General features: G+C 35.8%; 1 protein-coding gene across 2 annotated transcripts in view; it reads left to right on the forward strand.

Annotated features, from left to right (window-relative positions):
- Positions 1–18,723, forward strand: part of LOC128639821 (core histone macro-H2A.2) — a 36,500-nt gene that overhangs the window by 2,204 nt on the left and 15,573 nt on the right. The window lies entirely within an intron of this gene.

An 18,723-nucleotide genomic window follows, 5' to 3' on the forward strand; every position in this document is an offset into this window, starting at 1 on the left:
TGTATATATTATAACATTTGTTTCTGTCTTAAAGTGGTTTGTCAACTCCAAATCAGTTAAAGGGACACTCAATCAAAATTCATTATTCAGATAGAAAATGCCATTTTAAACAACTTCCATTAACTAAATGTGCACAGTCCTTTTTATATTTTAACTTTTTGAGTCGTCAGCTCCTACTGAGCATGTGCAAGAATAAGTGTGTTTGCATTTGTGATTTGGCTGATGGCTGTCACATGGTACAGGGGGAGTGGAAAAAGACAGAAAAAAAAATCTACTACTCATTTGCAGTTCAGACTAAGTGCTATTGCATTGTCTTGTTATCTTGCATTTGTTGATTATGCAAATCTACTGTGTTAACTGGTCCTTTAAAGGGACAGTAAACGCTTTGATTTTTATATAAAATGTTTAAATAACACATTTTTTTTAATTAAAAGATATTTACTGTCCCTTTTTAATGGTATGAGTTTCTTAAAGGGACATATAACTCAAATTCCACTTAATATTGCTTTTCTATATACGTAATAAAATCTGTTGCAAGTTTTAGGGGGTCGATTCATCAAGCTACAGCTCACAGGGGTGCACATATGCACCTCTGGCGGCTGAATTCCACTACCGGAATTCAGCATTGCACACGAGAGCTATTTTGCACTTGTGTGCAATCCCGCCCACGCGCCGGGAAGGTGCTGTCAATCTACCAAGTCGGATGAGACCTGGGAGATTGAAATTTGCCACCTAAGAGGTGGTGAAAAGGTTAGGGAAGCAGTGGTCTGTTGACCGCTGCTTGTTAAATACGGACTGCAGGTTCTCTTGTCATTGGGGGGGGGGGGAAGCCTGCCGAAGGTTTTGATAAATCGACCCCTAAATACTTGAAAACATATATGGCTTGGTTTATAGTTCAGGGTGCATTATCTTTTGCACTACATTGGTCAAAGAATAACGTAAAATCTGGAATTACAAGTGGAGGGTAAAATATTTTAACCAAAGCATCTTAACATGGTAAAAAAAAAATATTGCACCCGCTACTTTTAATGGATAGCGCAGGTGTGTATATATATATATATATATATATTTCTGAAGACCTAAGGTAAAGCAATATTATTCATTTATATTAATACTAGTAGAGATGTGCAGCCGGAAAACAAATTGTGCGTCTAAATTTTTCGTAACAAATATTCAGGGAAATTAGTTTCCCCAAATAATTATTGGTGTCACTGTTCTGTATCTGTCATATTTAAAGGAAAAGAAAACTGAATATTTAAAGGGACATGAAACCCAAAAAAATTCTTTCATGATTCAGAAAGAGAATATAATTTTAAACAACTTTCCAATTTACTTATATTATTTAATTTGCTTCCTTCTCTTGTTATCCTTTGCTGAAAGGTTTATCTAGGTAAGCTCAGGAGCAGCAAAGAACCTAGGTTCTAGCTGCTGATTGGTGGCTGCATATATATACCGATTGTCATTGGCTCACCCATGTGTTCAGTTAGAAACCAGTAGTGCATTGCTGTTCCTTCAACAAATGATACAAAGAGAATGAAGCAAATTAGATAATAGAAGTAAATTAGAAAGTTGTTTAAAATTGTATTCTGAATCATGAAAGAGAATTTTTGGGTTTCATGACCCTTTAACATTTACATTAGTTTTCGTTAAAGGACCAGTCAACGGTCGATTTGCATGATAAGAAGACAATGCAATAGCACTTAGTCTGAACTTCAAATTAGTAGTAAATATTTTTTTAAAAATAAATTGCAAAATCATGTCTATTTCCACTCCCCCTGTACCATGTGACAGCCATCAGCCAATCACAAATGCATATACGTATGTTCTGTGAATTCCTGCACATGCTCAGTAGGAGCTGATGACTCACAAAGTGTAAACATAAAAAGACTGCACATTTTGTTAATGGAAGTAAATTGGAAAGTTGTTTAATATTGCTGTTCTATCTGAATCATGAAGTTTAATTTTGACTTGAGTGTCTTTTTAAACAAATGTAAATGTTCAACTTTTTCACCTGTAGCTTTTTTACTTACCTTTTTGACCACTAGAGAGCGCATTAACCAGCTCCTTTTCTTCACAGAATTGTGCAAATAGGAGGCTTAGGGCTCGATTTATCAAGCCCTTCTCTCTGCGACCGCTGATTCCTACTCTCTTCACCTCTTAGGTGGAGAATTTCAATCTCCCCGGTCTCGTCCGACTGTCGAGACTGACAGATCCTGCCCACGCGTGATTTGCTTTGCGTGGGTGGCAGCGAGCTTTGGCGGACAGGGACAGATATGTACACCCCTGTCTGCCGTATCTTGATAAATCAAGACCTTAGCGTAGCTGGCTCCCAGGGCCTGCAATAAAGGACCTTTTCCTTATGTGCAGGTCCAAGGAGCCGCTTGCGCTAAGCCTCCTGTTAGCACTAACAGGGCTCTGTGAAGAAGACCAGGGTAGTGTGGCTCTCCATTGTGCAAAAGGTAAGTATTTACCGCTTTAAAAGTACCGTAATTTAAAGAAAACCAATAAATATGAATTGTGTTGGTGCATTCATTAGGATCTGTTTTTCGTTATGAATGTGGATATCTAATAGTATACCTCTAATTATTAGTATAGCACACATCTACACTACACTACAAATTCCAATACTTGTACATCCTATAGTATAAAACAGGATGACACTAAGAACTCCAATACTTGTACATCCTATAGTATAAAACAGGATGACACTAACAACTCCAATACTTGTACATCCTATAGTATAAAACAGGATAACACTAAGAACTCCAATACTTGTACATCCTATAGTATAAAACAGGATGACACTAAGAACTCCAATACTTGTACATCCTATAGTATAAAACAGGATGACACTAAGAACTCCAATACTTGTACATCCTATAGTATAAAACAGGATGACACTAAGAACTCCAATACTTGTACATCCTATAGTATAAAACAGGATGACACTAAGAACTCCAATACTTGTACATCCTATAGTATAAAACAGGATGACACTAAGAACTCCAATACTTGTACATCCTATAGTATAAAACAGGATGACACTAAGAACTCCAATACTTGTACATCCTATAGTATAAAACAGGATGACACCAAGAACTCCAATACTTGTACATCCTATAGTATAAAACAGGATGACACCAAGAACTCCAATACTTGTACATCCTATAGTATAAAACAGGATGACACCAAGAACTCCAATACTTGTACATCCTATAGTATAAAACAGGATGACACTAAGAACTCCAATACTTGTACATCCTATAGTATAAAACAGGATGACACTAAGAACTCCAATACTTGTACATCCTATAGTATAAAACAGGATGTCACTAAGAACTCCAATACTTGTACATCCTATAGTATAAAACAGGATGTCACTAAGAACTCCAATACTTGTACATCCTATAGTATAAAACAGGATGTCACTAAGAACTCCAATACTTGTACATCCTATAGTATAAAACAGGATGACACTAAGAACTCCAATACTTGTACATCCTATAGTATAAAACAGGATGTCACTAAGAACTCCAATACTTGTACATCCTATAGTATAAAACAGGATGTCACTAAGAACTCCAATACTTGTACATCCTATAGTATAAAACAGGATGACACTAAGAACTCCAATACTTGTACACCCTCTGCTTAGCAGACTGTTGGCTTAGTGCTAGAGATATCCAACAAGAATTTTACCATTTCCCCTAGAGAAGTCTGTTATGCGATGGATTTAATGAACCTGCGCTGTCTGACGTGCAGATATTAGCGCACCTTAGACTATTGCTTAAATGCTAAAAAATAACCTGTGACTTGTAATATGAGTTAAACAAATAGCACAACTGATTCAGATCAAGAAATGCTAATGCACAAAAGCGCTATTTTGTTTGTGCTACACTTAGGGCTTGATTTATCCAGCCCTTTTCTCCACTTTGACTGCAGGTTTGCACAAGCGAACCTCCAGTCAGGATTTTTCAAGCAGCGGTCATCAGACCGCTGCTTCCCTGCCCTGTTCTCCACCTCTTAGGTGGAGAATTTCAGTCTCCCCGCTCTCTTCTGACTGGGGAGATTGACAGCTCCTACCTGATTGGCTGTGTGCAGGCAAGTGGTGGGGTTGCATACGAGCGCTTAGGAGCCGGGAGGACAGGTGCAAATATCTATGCCCCTGTCCGTCAATATTTGATAAATTGAGCCATTTGTAGTCTAGGCCTTATCTTGTAATGCTTAAATAGAAAGTAAAGGCACAATTACATATTTATGATTCAGATACAGTTGGTCATTTTAAACAGCCTTCCAGTTTTCTTCTATTATCAAAATTGGTTTGGTCCCTTGATATCGTCTGTTGAAGAGTCAATCTAGGTAGGCTAATAGCTCAGGAGCGTGCATGTGTCTTAAAGTGACAGTAAACACAAGTGTATAACAAACGCTAGGTTTTACCATCACTATTAATAAAGATTAGTTTCTGTCATTGTTTCGTAAAAAAAAAAAATGCTGTTAAACTCACCCTATCTGTAAGGCAAGTATATCGCTAACGCATCGGCTCCGGCTGCCCGCAGCACTGCTATTCTTTCAATGAGGTGACGTTTCCACCTCCTAAACCTATAGCTGTGCGTGTCAACTGACATCCTAGCACGGCTATTGATCTAGAGGTGGAAACGTAGCTTCAGTAACAAAAGCACTGTGCCATGGGGGGGGGGGGGGGGGGGCAAAGGTACTGTTAGCAATATACTTGCCTTACAGAAATGGTGACTTTAAGGTTTTTTGTTTTTTTTTCAAACCCATGACAGATGGTAAATCCAAGCATTGTTATACGCTTGGATTTACCATCACTTTAAGTCAGTGTTTCCCAACTCCATTCCTCAGGACCCTTAGCAGGCCACATATTTATTATATCTTAACCAGCGCACAGGTGAACTGGTCATCTGATAGGTGAGAGCGGATTAGTAACCATGGTTACTGGTCAGCTGATTATTTCACCTGTGCTCTAGTTTAGATATAATGAATATGTGGCCTGCTAAGGGTCCTGAGGACTGGGTTTGGGAAACACTGTTATAAGTAGTCTATTGCCTTGTTTCTCAACCGCGCTCCTCAAGTACCCCCAACAGGCCAGGTTTTCATTATAGCTGAACCAGTGCACAGGTGAAATAATCAGCTGATGGGCGAGAGCAGGTTAGTTACCATGGTTACTGATCAGTTGATTAATTCACCTGTGCACTGGTTCAGCTATAATGAAACCTGGCCTGTTAGGGGTACTTGAGGAGCGTGGTTGAGAAGCACTGGTCTATGGCAGCAGTGTTTTGCATCATTGTTTGTAGTAGTGTTATACATTGTTGCAGAACCTTTTGTCACAGAGTGATAAAGATACATCCTACTATTTAACCAAAGATACCAAGACAACAACAAATGTATAATAGATGTAAAATGCAAAGTTGTTTAAACTTACATTCCCAGAGTCCTGAAAGTTTATTTTAGCTGCTTATGTATTTAAGATTTATCTATATAATTGTACAAAATCTTTAGCTTTTTTTTTTTTTTTCTTTTTTTTTTTTAAACCTTGTTTTGTAATATAGGTGTCTCTCCTTCACACACAGAATCCTGCATAGTGAGATAAACATCTCTCAAGGCAAAATTTGTGTTTCTAAAATTCTTTGAGGGACCTCACCATTTAGTGAGACTTCTTAGATTTTCTTGCCTGAGCGGGGAGCTTTAGAATATCGAGTCCTATGTATTGGGCTTTGGTATACAGAAAGAGATACGATGTGTGTAAAGAAATTGATAAAAAAAAAAAGATGATTTCCCTGTATGCTCAACCCATTTTAATGGGTTGTGCTGTAAAAGAACAAAACAGCTTTTTATATGCAATAATAAACCTGAAGAAGCAATTTCTTGTACATTTTATACTTTTCTCAATAATTTTTCCATGAAGCACAGCTGCAACCAATTTTACAGAACACTTTCCCTTTTAATAAGACAGATGTAAAGAGAATTTGCAGCACAAATGTTGCTTTACCAATGTAATAAACTATATAATAAGGCAGAATGAGTGCACCAGTAACAAAATATTAAAGTACCAGACACAATCTTTATAAGCCATGTGGTAAGAGTGTTTATAGAGATATGTAGAATATCCTTATAGGTCAGAAGGCTGAAATTATATTCTAAATGAGTGGTCCCCCGGGGTATTTTAAGCCCTGACAACACATTTCTCCAGCCACTACTAGATCAATGACGCAGATTACAAGGCAAATATATTTTGTCTCCTTGACACATTTTTAACTATAGATCTAGAATTAAGTCTTTCATTTTTGTAATAAAAAAGCACTAAGCAGTTCCTTTATACTTTAATATAATTTTTACCTCTGTAATTACTTTGTATCGAAGCCTCTGCAGACAGTCCCCTTATCTCAGTTCTTTTAACAGGCTTGTATTTTAGCCGATCAGTGCTGACTCATAAATAACTCCTCAAGAGTGAGCACAATGTTATCTGTATGATGCACATGAGCTAGCTCTTTCTAACTGTGAAAAACTGTCAAAATGCACTGAGATAAGAGGCGGCCTTTTAGAAAATAGCATATGAGCCTACCTAGGTTTAGCTTTCAGTAATGAATACCAAGAGAACAAAGCAAAATTGGATGTCCTATCTAGACAAAATTTAAAACTTTTATGACTCAGACCATCCCTTTAAAAGAAATCATAGCAACATGTATTATTCATTATATGTGAGGTGTCTATTACTTTCTGCCACAGCCCTTTAAAGGGACAGTTAAGACCAAAAAAACTTTCATGTTTCAAATAGGGCATGTAATTTTAAACAACTTTCCAATTTACTTTTATCACCAATTTTTCTTTGTTCTCTTGGTATTCTTAGATGAAAGCTAAACCTTGGAATAAGAATAATGAACGTTTCTAAGCCCTTGAAGGCTTTTTTTCACAACAGGGGAGAGCTAGTTCATGTAAACCATATAGATAACATTGTGATCACGGCTGTAGATTGTGGCAGACACTGCACTAATTGGCTAAAATGAAAATCAACAGATAATAAATAAAACGTCATGTGATCAGGGGGCTGTCAGAAGATGCTTAGATACAAGATAATATTGATATAACTGTTAATTATGCAAAACTGGGGAATGGGTAATAAAGGGATTATCTATCTTTTTAAAAGAACAAAAATTCTAGTGTTGACTGTCCCTTTAAAGGGACAGTATACACTCATTTTCATATAACTGCATGTAATAGACACTACTACAAAGAATAAGATGCACAGATACTGATATAAAAATCCAGTATAAAACTGTTTAAAAACTTACTTAGAAGCTGTCAGTTTAGCTCTGTTGAAAAGGTAGCTGGAAAGCCCACTGCAAGTGGCAAATAAGACCCTCCCCCTTCTTTTGCATATGAAAAGACCCTTTACACAAACAGGAGCAAGCTGGAGTAGGTAGTCGAGCGTATTCTCATAAAACTTTGGGGCTTGGTTAGGAGTCTGAAAATCAGAGCAATGTTATTTAAAAATAAGCAAAACTATACATTTATTTTAAAAAAAAAAACTTTATGGGCTTTATAAATAGATCATCTACAAAACATTTATGCATAGAAAAAATGAGTGTATAATGTCCCTTTAAGGAGCAGGTGCCTCTGCAGGAAGTCTTTATCTGATGTCATAAAACGTCTGAAATAACATGGGCTGGTTTACGATAAAGTGAATAGACTAGATAAGAGGGATTCAGATTTGCTCAGATCAGTCAGAATTTAACCTAAGCTTAATCACACATATCAGCTCCCTTATCACACTGAGGGTAACACTGAGAGTTTATAAGTACTCATTACGCAATCTTTTTCATTTTATGTTTACTTTGATTTAACATTTGTTTTTAACAAAGGAGCAAAGTTTTATGTCCCTTTTAAACGCCATTCACACCTACACACGCTAGCTACGGGAGGCACCAGTAATTATCAATGCATTGTGAGAATAAACAAGGGAGGAAATATTATTGTGTGAATCCTGCAAATGCAGACTTGCTTTACAGATTAAAAATCACATTAATTCCTTTTGATTTTTACTTTTTCTTTTCAATTATTTTTAATTGTATTAAGCTTAAAATACACACAGTTTGACTTAAGTAGCAATTCTCAGGGGTACTTGTCTGTGTACAGATAATTTCCCTAGTGTTTTGCACAGTGTTGTTGAATCCGACATGTTGTTGTTATTCGGTCCCTTGTTGTTAAAATGTAGCCACCTCTCCAGATTTTATGTATTTGGTGACTCTGTTTTAGCATCTAATAGAAATGAAAAACAATCTACTTCCTCTTAAATGGTGAAAATGAAATGTTTCCTATTTGTGTAACGGAAGCAGAAATACAGTTAGTTCCTCTGTCATTTACAATTGCAGTTTAGACTGAGCTATACAAAAATAAAATAAAATCACTTTGATATTGGTACATCTCTAGTAGAATCAGTAATTAGTATGTTAATGAAACAGTGCTGCTTTAGTAAAACAAATACATATATGTTAAAGCAAAGTAAGCACAAAAATAAACAGTGTTAAATAATAGAGATGTGCACTGGCAACATTGTTCGCTGCCGAATTCTGAAATAAGAGGCTATTTTCAGTATTCGGCTCTTTTTTGAAGACTAATATTCTCTTGTGCAAGTGAAACACCCTGGTTTTGCACATATCTTAGAGAGTTTAACGTGTACAAGAGGATATTTTGGCTCTGAAAAGAGATAAGGGGGCAGGCATACTAAATGCTTAATTTCTGCCTCTTCTGAACATGGGCAAAAAAATGACTTCCTATCTCTGTAGTATTTACTGAAAAGTAAGTCAGCTCAAGTTGCAATAGAGGATTCATGACATAAAGCTAGATATGTGACAGGAAGTAATGGACCTTGCATAAATTAAGTTGAAAGGAAGGATAAAATCCTTTTAAAATGATGAATAATACGCATTGCAATTATTTTGCTTAAGGCTAGATTTACAGAGCTACAATCACAGCTTTTTTTTGGCTATGCCTCAGGTGGCAAGATCAATCCCCCCCCCCCCAACACTTGCTTGTTCAGGATGATTAACACGTACTGCTCCAGCGCAATAGGTTGCACAGGGGCAGCATTGAACAAGAAACCTCTTGCGCAATGTTACATTTTCACTGTGCAGTGCAACATCACAAGTGGCGATTGCAGGCGACAGGCTCACTATTTGCAAGCCTGGTAAATTTTACCCTTAGTGTGTTTTTATTACAACTGTGAAACAGGGTGTTTTATATTCCTTTTTAACATCATGCAGCAAGTATGCTGTGTGCACAGGAGGCGAGATCAGCTATAGGCTGCATGCATTTATCACCAGTGATGATGTCATGTTTAAAAGGTGCGCTTTTGTAAAAAAACAAATATATTTCAATAAACACATTTCAAACTCGACTTGTAGTTGTATGTCCATTTAAATGCAGAGGGATTACATTATCACTGCACACCTGTGTTTATAGCTTGTTTTAATTAGGTCCCAATGCATTTATTGCATATTATATTATGATATATTCGTATCGTCTAATTCTAAATGAATGTTATGTTTCTATTGTACATTGCACCTATGTGTATAGCACGGCTGAACCTGTTGGTGCTCAGCAAATACATAATAATAATGTCAGGAACGATTGCGTAGATTGCTTTTAAAGGCAGCTGCATAACCCCACATACTGTACAAACTGGATTATGGAGCAAAGAAAAATTTGTTAAAGGGACACTCAATCAAAATTAAACTTTCATTATTCAGATAGTCTGCCATTTTAAACAACTTTCCAATTTACTTCCATTAACTAAATGCGTACAGTCTTTTCATATTTACACTTTTTCAGTCACCAGCATATTCAAGAATAAGTGTGTGTGCATTTGTGAAGGGCTGATGGCTGTCACATGGTACGCGTATGCATTTTTGATTGGCTGATGGCTGTCACATGGTACAGGGGGAGTGGAAATAGACAAACTTTTAAAATTGTCAGAAAAAAAATCTACTACTCATTTGAAGTTCAGACTAAGTGCTATTGCATTGTCTTGTTATATTGCAATTGTTGATTATGCAAATCTACTGTGTTGACTGGTCCTTTAATGAAGAATCCCTGCATTTAAAGGGACACTAAAGTGAAAATTAAACTTTCATGATCCCGATAGAGCATCAGTTTTAAAAGAATATCTAGTTTACTTCCATTATTTAATTGAGCAGTCTGTTTATATGCACACTTTCTGAGGCAGTAGCTCCTGCTGCACACGTATGTGTGTGTGAAATTATTACACAGTAGATTACTGCTAGCTGTTGATGTGGGATTGTACTTTAGCAATGTGGGATTGTACTTTAGCAATGTTATACTGCAACTTGCAAAGGGAGTTTTAGAGTGTAGTATATTCAGCCACAACTCTGGTAAACAGAATTTAGTGTTGTGTATCTAGAAGCTCTGTTTAATAAAGGAGACTGAATTGAAAGTGCATCTCTGTTTGTATAGGAAACACTAAAATGGTGTGTGCAGTAGCAGTTAGTGAAGGCAGAGATGTGGTTATTACCTGTTGTCACTCAGCACTGCCTGCTGCAGCTCCCTCTACTTGTTGGTTGTATAATGTTGCTACTAGTGATGTGCATTTAGCTTTGGATGAAATTTGTCTGAAATTTGTCTGAATTTGTTGATTCGGCAAGTCATCCGATACACAAACAGCCAAATACATTAGTTTGTCCATTCATACCAGTTTTCACAAAAAATATAAATTACAGGAAGAGACGGGTAAAGGGGGAATGAGCTATGTTTGGATAATAAGCTCCTTTTTTGTATTGATGTACAGGGGGACTGACCATTCATGTGTCCATCTTCCCTTGTCCAATCCTGCTATAGTATTACTAATGATTGATGTTAGGGACAGCCAGTCAGGCACTAAATTTTGGATTTTAGTCATAGGCTTGTCCAATTAATTCTTAACCTAGCACAGGGAGGTGGGATACTAGGGGCAGCTGATACATTTTCAATCACTTTCACTAGTGCTATTGGAACATGATTTCTGTGCCTCTGTGAGCTAATCATTGACTGTCTGTCACTGTTGAAAGATAAGGTTCTCTTCATTTTTTAATTCTATAATGTAATTGTAAGATTTTTGTTAAAATTAGTTCTATATATTTGGTGTTCCCTTTGTAAATAACTAATGAATCTGAATCCATTGTTCAACCAAAGCAATTGCCCATATGAACAAAATTCGGATGAACTGAAACCAATCTTTCGGATAAAACCCGTTTTTGCCTGTGCACATGTCTAATTGCTACACACACTGCTGTCATGATGAAGTGCTCAAGACCCATGCACGCACCTAAGCCTTCCTAGATATGCTCTCATGGAAAGTTTCAACCAAGGAGACAAAGAGAAGAAGGTGGATCTGATTTGAATCAAAACAATTTAAAGGGACAGTCTAATAAAAAATAAACTTAAATGATTCAGATAGGGCATGTAATTTTTAAACACCTTTCCAATTTACTTTCATCATCAAATTCGCTTTGTTCTCTTGGTATTCTTAGTTAAAAGTTAAACCTAGGTAGGCTCATATGCTAATTTTTAAGCCCTTGAAGGCCGCCTCTTAATGCATTTGACAGCTAGACAGCGCTAGTTCATGTGTCATAGGTAAAATTGTGCTCACTCCTGTGGAGTTAATTATGGGTCAGCACTGATTGACTAAAATGCAAGTCTGTGAAAAGATTTGGGATAAGGGGGCAGATTGCAGAAGCTTAGATACAAGGTAATCACAAAGGTACAAAGTGTATTAATATAACTGTTGGTTATGCAAAACTGGGGATTATCTATCTTTTCAAATAATAAAAATTCTGGAATAGACTGTTTCTTTAAATCACTAGTCGATAGGACTGGCTTTAAATCCTGGTCTTCTACATAATAAAAGTTTTTTATTTTTATAATAATCCATTTTCAAATTATTTTCCCAGTTATATCAGAAAATTACTGATTTAGTTGTAAACCATTAGAACTGCTTATGTCACCTCTATTAATAATGTTATAGTTATCAATCTCCAGTTTAATAGGATAATTATATTTCATCAACTTTTTGGCTGTACTTTATTGGAAGGAGAAAAATAATTGTTTCCTTAAAGGAATAATAACTATAACATTATGGGTTCGATTTATCAAGCCACGCCAGACAGGGCCGTGCATAAGCGCCCCTATCCGCCGCAGCTCGCATCTGGTGGACTGAATTCTGCTGGCGGAATCCAGCATTGCACAAGAACGCTATTTTGTGCTCTTGTGAAACGCCACCCCCTGCCCACACACAGCCAATAACGCACGGACAGGAGCTGTCAATCTCCCCGGTCAGAAGAGACTGGGGAGATAAAAATTATCCACCTAAGAGGTGGAGAAGAGTTAGGGAAGCAGTGGTCTGATATAAAACCTTTATAAAAATTTTACATTGTTGTTGTTCCATTAAAGCACTGCTAGGAGCTTAATGCTGATTGGTGGCTGCCTATATTTGCTCTTGTCAATGACTCATCCAATTTTGTTCAGCCAGATTCAAGTAGTGTATTGCTGCTCCTTCAACAAAGGATACCAGAGAAAGAAGCAGATTTGATCATCTATATTTGAAAATTGTCTGTAAAATAGTCTGCTCTATCTGATCCATAAAATAAAAAATATACCTATCTATATCTGTTATATATTTGTCCCTTTTTAAGATTTTTTTTTTTCTCCACTTTCTATGTTTATTTTCTAACCCTTTTTCTGTGAAGAAGAGGCTGCTGTTTCTGCAGACACAAATTCACAGGTTAGAAAACTACAATACCAAGAAAAAGTGATAATGTCTTAGTAAAAAATGCCCAAAATATTCTTACAGAGACCTCTGGGAGAGCATTGGGAATGGATTAGTCTAATTTACCAAATGCTACATAATTAAAAACTAATCCTTATTTCACAATCAATAACCTTTTGGATTATAATGTACCTTAAATAGAAAAATATTTAGACAGCAATGTGAAAGTTTAATTTAGGTTTCTATATACCTTTTAATTATATGTTTAAAAAAACAAAAACATTTTTTACAGTCCTTTACAATGTACTTTATTTGACCAACTTTGCCTTTAATTTTACTGTAGTTATTGTGTTTCCAATTCCAGTAAGAAAAATGGAAGACTTCAAAAGCCTAACTGTGATACATTCTGCACAGTGATTATTGTATAAGTGCTCATCTATATATGTCCCTTAGACTAGAGTGTGGGATAAGGGAATGCCAAAGTAATGCATATTTTTTATAGTTATTACCATTTAAATGTAATGTTTAACTGTTGATATATACTCATACATACATATAGAAAAATATAAGTTTCATGCCCCTTTCAAAAAAAAAAAAAAAAGTGTGTGTATATATATATATAAATAAAACATGGTATCCATCAGGAATTTTTTAGAATTTAAGAGTAAACAGAGTTCAGAGAACAATATTAAAGTGTGTGTATATATATATATATATATATATGAGAACAGGAAGCACATTTCTGCATTTTCAGTGACAATATCATGTTTACTCTCTAGTACCCAGTGTTGTGTTTGTGATCAATAATAAGATTAACAACTACACAACTCAGAAAAACCCGCCCTACTGCACCCTATCACATGCCCTGTCATTTGCACAGACATGTCTGTACAGTTTATCCTGACGGAATCCAATCCCAAATTTAATTTGTCTCGCTGCCAAATTCCACTCATTGTTGTTATATAGCTTGTGACAACAATATCTATGGTTTTGATATCTCTATTGGATATCCTCAGCCCTCTCACCAACACTGCTCTGAAGTTGTTTACAGAATTTGATTTATAGTATCATGGATATTAATACAACTTTATAAATGTAATTCTACCTGTGCTGTAATATGTCTGATACCCTTAAAGTCTAACATCATGTAATGAGTTTCTATGCAACTATTGTATCAGCTTAGGCTTTACACACTCTGTGCCACGTGCAACGTCTGATTCATTGACAACATTAATAAATCCATTAGATCAAAACTCTAGTTTCCCAGACAGGCTAGAACAAAATAAGTTAGTTGAAATATTTTAAAACTAGTTTTCATTCAAAAGTGAATAAATTTGATCACAAATTCAATGTACCTGTTATTAAACTATCATTTTGAGCTTTAGAAGATCCCTTTAAGACTAGTAATTCTTTTTGTGTGTATCTGCATCAGCGTTTGTTTCTTGATGTGAAGTGAGTATGGGAGATAGTGTTAATAATACATGGTAGGTAAAAAAAATGCAGTAAGTCATGTGACTCTGATAGTTCAGCCATGTTGCTGTATACGGTTTACCGTGCTAATTAAAGGGACATGAATATAGAAATGTATTTTCTGGATCTATAAATCACACAGATTTAGGAAACTTTCTATTTTGCTTGTGTTATTACATTTACCTGTTTCTGATGTAGGTTGTGCATGTGTAGAGCAGTATATTATGTTTGTGTGCATGACACACATCTACAAACTGAAATCTTTTAGGTAAAGGGAAATAAAAATAAAAAACTAAAATAGTATGGTTGCATACGTGTGAACACCCTTTTATAACTGGGGATGTAGCTGTGTTCAGAATTAAGCAATTCCATTCAAAATCATGTTAAATAGGAGTCAGTACACACTGTCATCATTTAAAGTGCCTCTGATTAACCCCAAATAAAGTTCAGCTGCTTTAGTTGGTCTTTCCTGACATTTTGTTAGTCGCATCCTACAGCAAAAGCCATGGTCCGCAGAGAGCTTCTAAAGCATCAGAAGGACCTCATTGTTAAAAGGTATCAGTCAGGAGAAGGGTACAAAAGAATTTCCATGGCATTAGATATACCATGGAACACAGTGAAGACGGTCATCATCAAGTGAAGAAAATATGGTGCAACAGTGACATTACCAATAACTGGATGCCCCTCCAAAATTGATGAAAAGACGAGAAGAAAACGGGTCTGTGAGGCTGCCAAGAGGCCTACAGCAACATTAAAGGAGCTGTAGGAATATCTGGCAAGTACTGGCTGTGTGGTACATGTGACAACAACCGCCCGTATTCTTCATATGTCTGGGCTATGGGCTAGAGTGGCAAGATGGAAGCCTTTTCTTACAAAAAAAAAAAAACAACCAAGCCCGGCTAAATTTTGCAAAAACACATCTAAAGTTTCCCAAAAGCATGTTGCAAAAGGTGTTCTGGTCTGATGAAACCAAAGTTGAACTTTTTGGCCATAATTCCAAAAGATACGTTTGACCCAAAAACAACACTGCATATCACCAAAAGAACACCATACCCACAATGAAGCATGGTGGTGTCAGCATCATGCTTTGGGGCTGTTTTTCTTCAGCTGGAACTGGGGCCTTAGTCAAGGTAGAGGGAACAATGAACAGTTCCAAATACCAGACAATATTGGCACAAAACCTTCAGGCTTTTCCTAGAAAGCTGAACATGAAGAGGAACTTCATCTTTATGCATGACAACGACCCAAAGCATACATCCAAATCAACAAAGGAATGGCTTCCCCAGAAGAAGATTAAAGTTTTGGGATGGCCCAGCCAGAGCCCAGACCTGAATCCAATCGAAAATCTGTGGGGTGATCTGAAGAGGGCTGTGCACAGGAGATGCCCTCGCATTCTGACAGATTTAGAGTGTTTTTGCAAAGAAGAGTGGGCAAATCTTGCCAAGTCAAGATGTGCCATGCTGAAAAACTCATACCCAAAAAGACTGAGTGCTGTAATAAAATCAAAAGGTGCTTCAATAAAGTATTAGTTTAAGGGTGTTCACACTAAAGCAACCATATTATTTTAGTTTTTTATTTCCCTTTACCTAAAATATTTCAGTTTGTTTTTCAATTAAGTTGTACAGTTTATAGGTCATATTAAAGGTGGAAAAAGTTCTGAAATGATTTATATTTGTCTCATTTTTTTACATCACAGAAACCTGACATTTTAACAGGGGTGTGTAGACTTTTTATATGCACTATATGTGTATGTATGTATATTGTGTGTTGTTTGAAGAGCGCCAACAGATTCCGCAGCGCTAAGTACAGACCCTGAGGTTATGTGAAGTGGTGTATAACTTAAAAATGCTGCCTAATAGAAATCTGGGGTCCCCACCCCAGAGTGCCTATTGATAAAAAATTGAATCAAGAGAATGTGAAAGAAGAGTGATTAAAGGTGCACAAATAAGCTATTGGAAAATTTGTTTCCCAGTGGTTAGATCCACAATGGAATCATATGGCAAACATGCAATGAATAAATATCCTTAATTCTAAAAATTAATAAATGAATGAGTAAATTCACAGGTAACACTCCAAATAATGCACCCCTCTGAGAGTGTACCTAAATAAATCACATCCAATGAGTATTGGTTCCTAACTGTTCATTGGTACAGCACCATGTGAAAACAAAGAAAGGACAAAAATATAGTAAAATGGATTAAACAAATTAAATGTTCAGTCTTATATGAATTTGATATATAAAATTTTGTCAAAAGTGGCTCCAATGGTTTTCACATTTACGTGTAAAGATTTTCCACGTACTAGAAACGACCCCAATCATATGAGATAAGTGCTGCACATCTGTGAAATCGGGCATCCTGTGTTTGTCAGTCAGTCTGTATGCTTCGGTGTAGCCTAGGTAAGGTAGGTCTCCTTCTCTCCCTTTTTCTTTTTCTCTCCACGTCAAGGCAGAATATGTTTATGGGGAAACAAAAGCGCCAAATAATAGTGCAATATTGTACTGATAAAAGGTAAAACCTGCTTAACATTTGTTAACCTCAATAAGTTATTAGGTATCAAACAAGCCTGGAACAGATTATGGCGCATTTGAGTTTGGGCTTTTTCAGCAGACAAGGGGCAGACTAGATGAACCAGCTTTTTCCTATTTGTTACCGTTGTTCTAGTCTTTTGCTCCTTTATAACATAATTATTTCATAATATGACATTTCTGTAGCAGCAGAATGTGATAATTATGGATGCATTTTTATTTTTTTACCTGCAAGTTATATTTTGTTATCTTTTTGTATGTGAGAACCTGTTTCGTATCTCCCAGCCCTGCGCTGTGCTACAGACGTGTTACAACACAGCGCCACACCTAAGTATAATGCGCCATACTACACCTAATAAATGATGCATAGAGCTCGCACATTATTTATACTATATATAAAGCTATGTAAATGTGAAAGTTAAACTTTCATGGTGCAGTCAAAGTATATAATTTCTCAAAAACTTTCCAACTCCTATTAATAAATATACTTCCTTCTCTTGGTATCCTTTTGTTGAATGGCAAGGCGTAGTGCTCAAGACACCTGCATGCTCTTAAAGGGACAGTATACACTCATTTTCATATAACTGCATGTAATAGACACTACTATAAAGAATAAGATGCACAGATACTGATATAAAAATCCAGTATAAAACTGTTTAAAAACTTACTTAGAAGCTGTCAGTTTGGCTCTGTTGAAAAGGTAGCTGGAAAGCCCACTGCAAGTGACAAATAAGACACTCCCCCCCCCCTCCCCCTTCTTTTGCATATGAAAAGACCCTTTACACAAACAGGAGCAAGCTGGAGTAGGTAGTCGAGCGTATTCACATAAAACTTTGGGGCTTGGTTAGGAGTCTGAAAATCAGAGCAATGTTATTTAAAAATAAGCAAAACTATACATTAATTTAAAAAAAAAACTTTATGGGCTATATAAATAGATTATCTACAAAACATTTATGCAAAGAAAAAATGAGTGTATAATGTCCCTTTAAGTCTCGCTGGTTTAAATAAAGAGAGCTAGAAGCCCCCAATTTGTAATCAATCAATTTAATATTTTAATTGTAATCCATGTTTGTGTATTACAGGATATTATAGTATATCACCAAAGCAATTGTGCACCATATTAGGTCATTAATTTATTAAAGTGAATTAAAAAGTATTTTTTAAATAAATTACAAACTTTATCTGTACCATGAATATTGTAATTTGGATTTCCATGTCCCTTTTAACCTTTTGTAAAAAAAAAAAAAAAAAATTTTTTTTTATTTTTTTTTTTAAATGAATCTACAGTTTAGCAAATTATTTAAACTATGTATCTAGCAGGATGGATATATTCCATAACCTCTTTTTCACACACTGTAACACTTTTACTTTGTCCTCTATTAGACTAAAATTTCATGCAGAATCTAATCTCATTAAATAACCAGTTTTATTACTACCTTAAAGGTGACCATATATTTGAATTGATTTATTTAACACGGGCTAATATGCTAATTAATTATACACAGAGACATTAATTTAATTAATGCTATAAATGAATGCATCTGCATAGTGACTTTTTATTGAATTCTAGGTCTAATGTGCAATAATACGTTATTTTCTATGCGAATGACCATTTTATTGTCTGGTTTATTCTTCTGTTATTACTATAGCCCATAAAAACCTTGTCATTCACATCCAGCAAAATCTCAATGATGTAATTAGGTTATACAAAATTTATCACTGCTACTTTTTTATAATGTTAACGGATCTCAGACAAAATATATACCTGTAGTCTTATTCTTAGTACATTGATACAATAACGCCTATACTTTTTTTTTTTTTTTTTATTTATTTTCTATGGACATATTTACCTTTTTTTTTTTTTTTCTTCTAAGCTGTACAATGCACTGTGGGAAGGGTGAAAATAAGGTCGGGGGACAGGGGACTTATGGCAGTGCAGAAAAGAGCT

The sequence above is a fragment of the Bombina bombina genome, chromosome 9 (genome assembly GCF_027579735.1).
Source record: "Bombina bombina isolate aBomBom1 chromosome 9, aBomBom1.pri, whole genome shotgun sequence".
NCBI lineage: Eukaryota > Metazoa > Chordata > Amphibia > Anura > Bombinatoridae > Bombina > Bombina bombina.